Source organism: Pongo abelii, chromosome 2, assembly GCF_028885655.2.
Source record: "Pongo abelii isolate AG06213 chromosome 2, NHGRI_mPonAbe1-v2.0_pri, whole genome shotgun sequence".
NCBI classification, from domain to species: Eukaryota; Metazoa; Chordata; class Mammalia; order Primates; family Hominidae; genus Pongo; species Pongo abelii.
In genome coordinates, this window is record NC_085928.1 from 102,525,086 (window position 1) to 102,532,953 (window position 7,868).

Genomic DNA, 7,868 nt, shown 5'->3' on the forward strand with positions numbered 1-7,868 from the left:
AGGGTGTTAGATCCTTCCTTCCTTCCTTCCTTCCTTCCTTCCTTCCTTCCTTTCTTTCTTTCTTTCCTTTTTTTCTTTCTTCCTTTCTTTCTTTCTTTCTTTCAATGGTCTCCCTCTGTTGCCGAGGCTGGACTGTACTGCCGTGATCTCGGCTCACTGCAACCTCCCTGCCTCGGGCTCCCATGATTCTCCTGCCTTGGCCTGCCAAGTGCCTGGGTTGCAGGCACACACCACCACACCTGACTGGTTTGTGTATTTTTGGTGGAGACGGGGTTTTGCCGTGTTGGCCGGGCTGGTCTCCAGCTCCTGACCTCAAGTGATCTGCCTGCCTCAGCCTCCTGAGGTGCTGGGATTGCAGACGGAGTCTTGCTCACTCAGTGCTCAATGTTGCCCAGGCTGGAGTGCAGTGGCGTGATCTTGGCTCACTACAACCTCCACCTCCCAGCCACCTGCGTTGGCCTCCTAAAGTGCTAAGATTACAGCCTCTGCCTGGCCACCACCCCATCTAGGAAGTGAGGAGCCTCTCTGCCTGGCCGCCCATCATCTGGGATGTGAGGAGCCCCTCTGTCCAGCCACCCTGTCTGGGAAGTGAGGAGTGCCTCTGCCCGGCCACCACCCTGTCTGGGATGTGAGGAGCGTCTCTGCCTGGCTGCCCCATCGAGGAAGTGAGGAGGGCCTCTGCCTGGCTGCCCCATCTGGGAAGTGAGGAGCGCCTCTGCCCCGCCACCCCATCTGGGAAGTGAGGAGCGCCTCTGCCCGGCCACCACCCCGTCTGGGAAGTGGGGAGCGCCTCTGCCTGGCCGCCCCATCTGGGATGTGAGGAGTGCCTCTGCCCAGCCGCCATCCCATCTGGGAGGTGAGGAGCACCTCTGCCCAGTCACCACCCCATCTAGGATGTGAGGAGCACCTCTGCCCAGCCGCATCATCTGGGAAGTGAGGAGCGCCTCTGCCTGGCCACCCCATCTGGGAAGTGAGAAGCGCCTCTGCCCGGCAGCCCCATCTGGGAAGTGAGGAGTGCCTCTGCCTGGCTGCCCCATCTGGGAAGTGAGGAGCGCCTCTGCCCAGCCACCCCATTTGGGAAGTGAGGAGCGCCTCTGCCCGGCCGCCCCATCTGGGATGTGAGGAGTGCCTCTGCCCAGCCACTGTGCAATCTTCCAAGTGTGAAGTGACAGCCTTTCTGCAGCTGTACCCAACAGCTCCAAAGAGACAGCGACCATCGAGAATGGGCCATGATGATGATGGCGGTTTTGTTGAAAAGAAAAGGGGGAAATGTGGGGAAAAGAAAGAGAGATCAGATTGTTACTGTGTCTGTGTAGAAAGAAGTAGACATAGGAGACTCCATTTTGTTCTGTACTAAGAAAAGTTCTTCTGCCTTGGGATGCTGTTAATCTATAACCTTACCCCCAACCCTGTGGTCTCTGAAACATGTGCTGTGTCAAATCAGGGTTAAATGGGGGGGGGGAAAAAGGGTGTTAGATTTTGTCTAAATTTTTTTTCTAATATATCAATTGAGATGATTAATGGGATTCTTTTTCTTTATTTTATTAATACAGTGGCACAATAATTGTTTTTTGTTTGTTGAACCAATTTTGCATCCCTTGGATGAATCTCACCTGGGTATGGCATAATAATTCTATTTATAAGCTGCTGTATTTGGTTTATTAGTATTTTGTTGCAAATTTCTGCACCTTTATTCATAAGAAATATTGGTCTGTAGTTTCCTTTTCTTGTGACGTCCTTGTTTAAGTTTGGTATCAGGGTGATTCTAACCTCATAGAATGAGTGGGAGTGTTCCCTCCTCTTGTGTTTTTTGGAAGAGTATGTGAAGAATTGGTGTTAATTGTTATTTAAACTTTGGTAGAAGTTACCAATGAAGCAATCTGGTTTGGGTTTTTACTTGTGGGAAGTTGCTTTATTGCTAATTTAATCTCTTTACTTCTTTGATATAGATTTATTAATATTTTTCTATTGCTTTTGAGTCAGTTTTGTAGTTTGTGTCTTTCTAGGAATTTGTTCTTTTCATCTGTGATATCTATTATTGGCATAGAATTGTCCATTTTATTCACCATAATATTCTTTTATAATTCTTTTTATTTCTGTAAGGTTGGTAGTAATGCTCCCTCTTTCTTTCCTGATTTCAGTAATTTGTGTCTTTCCCTCTTTTTCCTTGCTCAGCCTAGCTAAAGTTTTGTCAATTTTGTTTTCTTTTCAAAGAACCAGCTTTTCATTTCATTGACCTTCTTTTTTGATCTTAAAATTATCTTTTATTTATTTATGCCTTAACCTTATTATTTTCTTTCTTTTGTTTGTGTTGGGTTTAGTGTGTCCTTTTTCCAGTTTCCTAAGGTAGAAGGTTAAGTTATTGATTTGTACATTTTCTTTTTTAAAAATGTAGGTGTTCATGGCTACAAATTTCCCTCTGGGCACTTCTTTGGCTGCATTCCACAAGTTTTGGTATGTTGAGTTTTTGTCTTCATTCATCTCAAAATATTTTCTAAATTTCTTTTATCCATTAGTCACTTAGCAATGTTTTGTTTAATTTCCAAATTTTCTTCCATTATTTATTTCTAATTTCATCTTATTATCGTCAGATAATGTATCTTATATTACTTCAATTTTTAAAGAATATATTGAGATTTGTTCTAACATATGTTCTATCTTGGGGAATCTTCCATGTGCACTTGAGGAGAATGCATATTCTGCTCTTGTTGGATGGAGTATTCTATAGAGGTCTATTAGGTGTAGTCGGTTTTTATTGTTTTTCAAGTCTTCTATTTCCTTGCTGATCTTCTGTCTAGTTGTTCTATCCTTTGCTAAAATGCAATATTAAAGTCTCCAACTATGACTGTTGAATTATTTCTTTCTCTTTTTAATTCTGTCAGTTTTTGCTTCATATATTTTGGTGCTCCACAGTTAGATGCATATGTATTTATCTTCTTGATGAACTTACCCTTTTATCATTATATAATGTCCTTATTTGTCACTAGTAATAATTTTTGTCTCAAAATCTATTTTGTTTGATATTAGTATAGTTACTTCATCTTTGTTTTGGTTGCTGTTTGCAAAGCATATCTTTTTCCATTCCTTTGTTTTCAACCTATTTATGTCTTTGAATCTAAAACCAGTCTCTTATACTTAATTATGGTTGGATGATGTATTTTATCCATTTTGCCAATCTCTGCTTTTACTTTTAATTTAATATAATTACCAATGAGAAAGAACTTCTTCCATTTTGCTGTCTGTTTCTATAGGTCATGTGTGTGTGTTTCCTGTTCTTCCATCACTGCCTTCCTTTGTGTTAAGTAGATATCTGTTAGTGTACCATTTTAATTGCCTTATTGTTTCTTTTACTATGTGTTTAAAAATTATTTACTTTAGGTTGCTCTGTCTGGTATTATTCCAGAGATGTCTTAAATTTTGACATGGTCAAATACATCTATTTCCCTTTACAATTCAGTTTTTGTAATTTTCTAAACAAGTGCTTTCCCATCTAGGATGGTGTTTTTCTATTAGATTCTGCTCCCAGAAGGAACTACCAGTTAGCAAACCTAGATGGGCTTCACATGGACTAAACCCCACCCCTGTACCTTACTGCTTTCTGTAATTTTTGCTTTCTCTGACTCTACTTAGTCCCTGCTTAGCCCCCTCCCTCATTCTCCCTTTAAAATGCCCAGGTACCTGTTTACAAATAGAAGTTGAGTTCAACTCTTGTTGGAGTCTGTTCTTTTTTGCAATAGTTATTACTGATTAAGATCTGTCCTTATCACTTTAACTAGTGCCCAGCTTAGTTTTTCTTGATAATATCACTGCCCAGATCCTAAACTGATCCAAGGGTGGCACACATGCAGGATAGATTAGAAATGCATGACAAAAGCTTTGAAAAAAAAAATAACATTGGGGTTACAGCCAACAAAAAAAATGGGCTGTATCTCATTGGATTGACTGCCTGCTAAAACAAAAAAACAACAAAGAAAAAGGTTATAAGATGACCCAGTATCTTACAACATAGTATTCAAAATGTTCAGAATACAACACAAAATTACTCAACCTACTAAGAATAAGAAAAACATAACTATCAATGCAGAGGGCAATCAAAAGATGTCAACCCCAAGATGACCCACATGTTAAAATTATCACACAGACTCAACAGCAGTTATTACAGATATATTTCAAGAAGAAAGACTGAATAATATTGAAACAAATGGAAATATAGGGTTCTTGGCAAAGAAATAGAAGCATTTTTTTAAATAAAATTTTAGAACTGAAAAATTCAGTAATTAAATAAAAAAGTCACTAGAGTGGCTCAATAGCATAATGGAGATGACAAAGGAAAGAGTGAACTTGACAATAAAGCAACAGAAATTCTTAAATCTGAACACAGAGAAAGACAAATAGAAGCAAAAGAAACATAGCCTTGGAGACTTATGGTACAATACACAAAGATGTAATATTTATGTCATTGGAGTACCATAAAACAGTAGAACAACATTTTTAAAGTGCCAAGTAAAAACAACTGTCAACCCAGAATTTTATATCTATTGAAAATACTCATCAAGAAGGAAAAATAAAGACATTCTTAGTGAAGGAAAAGTCACAAGAATTCATCTCCAGTAAACCTTCTTTAAAAGAAATACTAAAGTAAGTTACTCAGGCAGAAGGGAAATGATGACAAAGGGAAATCTGGAACATTAAAATTAAGGAAGAGCATCCAAAATGGGAAATATCTTGGCAAATATAATAAATTATTTTCATCTTAAATTCTTTAAAATATGTATGACTGCTGAAATACAAAATTATAACATTGTTAGATAGGACTGAGACAGCCAGGTGGGAAGGGCTCCCTGGTAAAAACTTCCAACCAACCTGCACACTGGGAGGAGTTTGCACTGAGGTGGAGCCCACAGCAAGTAGGAGCCTAGTTCTTCCTATTCCTGTGTGGAACCCGAGATTCAAACTGTGAGGCGGGAAGAGCACCAGCAGGGACTCTGGCTTTGTGGAGGATTCCTGTTTCCCTTTGTCCCTTTTCACCCAATAAAACCCTGCCTTACTCACCCTTCAAATCATCTGCAAGCCTAAATTTTTGTGGCTGTGTGACAAGGACCCCATTTTTAGCTTAACTAAGGAAAAGTCCTGCAACATTTTTGCCATGCAACATGGGGGCTGGAGAAGTGGTGAGTGAAATGGGGACTCAATCCTCTCGCTGTCATTTCTACGCCTTTTCATCCACAGACTTCTGAGCTCATGAGAAACCATGCCTCCACCCCTGTTGCTCCCAGGGGTTGGTAAGATCGGCCTTGGTCTCCATGAACTTTTCCTCCCTTTTTCAGGACAGACCGGCAAGCAGTGGCTCCCCTCCACCCTTCCCTCCCTGCTGGGGCTGGGACACATGGCCCAAGGTGCCCCAGGCAGCTAGCTGGCATATTCTGCCACGTGCCCATGGAGTCTCTCCATCTCTGGACCAGGGAGGCCAGCTCTGACCCACAACAATTAAACTTGTCTCCCTGGTGGACTTGCATAAGAATAAGACGTTCTTCTCCAGGCATTTTTAAACATTTTTTCTTTCCTTTTCTCCACCCCACCAGCAGTTAACTTTTAAGCACTTTTTTCCCCCCTTTTAGAAGACGTTTTACTAGGCCAGCCCCTGGAACTATCATTGTTCATATTCTCTGTAAAGCTTTAATTGTGAAAAATGATTTGCGGGGCTGGTCTTAAGCTGTAGCTGATCTGGTGTGCTTTGCATGTCTGTATGGCTCATAGCAAACTTCCCTGCAAACCTCCGTCTTGTTTTACATCCTGAGGGCATGGCTTGTAACTCTGGGGGCAAGGCTTTGTTTAGCAATCTTGCCTTAAGGAATAAATTCCTTTCTGGCCTTGTTTCTTAAAGGGCCCCACCCAGCGACTGGGTTTTCTCCTGCCTGTCGTTGTGTGTGTGTATGTGTGTGTGTGTGTGTGTGTGTTTGTGTGTGATGTCTGTTAAAAGAGCTATAATTAATTTGGCCTAAAGAAAAACAAACGCTTGGATCCAATATTTTTTTAAAGAGAAGATAAAATATGCACTACCTTTCAGTTCATGTGACTTTAATCTTTCAGAAATAAAAACAGCCTTAAAGATTATTGGTAAAATGCAGATGTCATTAAAATGTAAGTAGGTGAACTAGATTATGCAGGTCAGATGCAAGGTTTACTAAAAGTTTTAAGGTGATAAACTGCTTTTTGGGTTTTGAAAACTATTTGACTTACTGGCTTCACAATTGATAAGGCCTGGGGACATATGGAACTAACCACACCTTTAATTAAGAAGGCAAACCTTGTCTGCACCTAGCACAAAATTAAAACAATGTACCAGGTTTTACATTAAAGTTAAAAATTGCTAGGGGTTACCATTGTAACATGTGATTGAGACTACTGGAAATAGACTTACATGCAAGTTATGTAAGAACAAAAAAATGTGTTTTTCAGCAAAAGGTTATAAGAAGGCATGGAAATGGAAATTTTTGCCTAGGGTTAAAGAATTGTTTTAAATTAGTTAAGATAAAGCTGAAGGTTCAAACAAGTGGTGGAAGGATTGTGGAAATTAATCTTGCAAAGGAGTTCTCTGTGTGAACATATTGACTAAGTTCAAAAGGTATTATATGATTTTTCTGTAAGTGGAGCAGTGAAATAAAAGCACAACAAGGTATTCTTAAGGCACTAATTTTTCTGTAAGTGGAGCAGTGAAATAAAAGCACAACAAGGTATTCTTAAGGCACTAATTTTTCTGTAAGTGGAGCAGTGAAATAAAAGCACAACAAGGTATTCTTAAGGCACTAATCTGCTCTTTGGCAAAATTTGTAAATGATTATAGAAGGTTTTTGCTTCTTTAAAATCTCAGAGTCATCATTTTGGCAAAATAAATAGTTTACGGTAATCTGGAATTCTATTTCATAATATCAAGTTTTTATTTATTTATTTTTTTGATGGTGTCTCACTCTGTTGCCAGGCTGGAGTGCAGTGGCACAATCTTTGCTCACTGTAACCTCTGCCTCCTGGGTTCAAGTGATTCTCTTGCCTCAGCCTCCTGAATAGCTGGGACTACAGGCGTGTGCCACCACGCCCAGCTAATTTTTGTATTTTTAGTAGAGACGGGGGTTTCACCATGTTGGCCAGGATGGTTTTGATCTCTTGAACTTGTGATCCGCCTGCCTCCCGAAGTGCTGAGATTACAGGTGTGAACCACCAGGCCTGACCAATATCAAGTGTTTTAAACTGTGAACATATTTAACAGCCTTCCCAAAATCAAACTTCAGTTTCAAAATTGTCTTTCCTGATGCCTGGCTTTTTGGATGGTTCAGAGAGCCCCTGAAACATCCAGAAAAGAGGTAAACAGTATTATTTGACATATTTAGGTACATGGGATTGACAAAATGATGTTCAGTCTCCTTTAGGTTGCATTTTGGTGAATGCTAATATATGTTCCAACATTATATGGGATTTCTAAAATTCTTGTGTCTGAGTATATGCTATCAATCATAATTAAGGTTGTTAAGTTATTGTAAACCACAGAGAAAACCAAACTTGTCAATTGTGTTTCTAACTGTAACTACCCAGGACATTTTGTTATTCACAGACAATTGTCTTGTTTTAATCCTTTTCAAAAGATGGTTTATAATAAGCTATAGGACTCTGACAGGTGCTCTCAAGTACAGATTTCTGATAACTTTGGAGATTGTGACATAGGGATAAAGAAAATGTACAGGTCTTAGGAAGAGCTGAAATGTTCACAAATATCAAGCAAAACAAGAATTGACTAAATGGACTGAACTCAGAAAGCTGAAGCAATCTTTTTGACATTTGATTGGAATATTGCTGATCCTTGTTTTGTTTCTCAG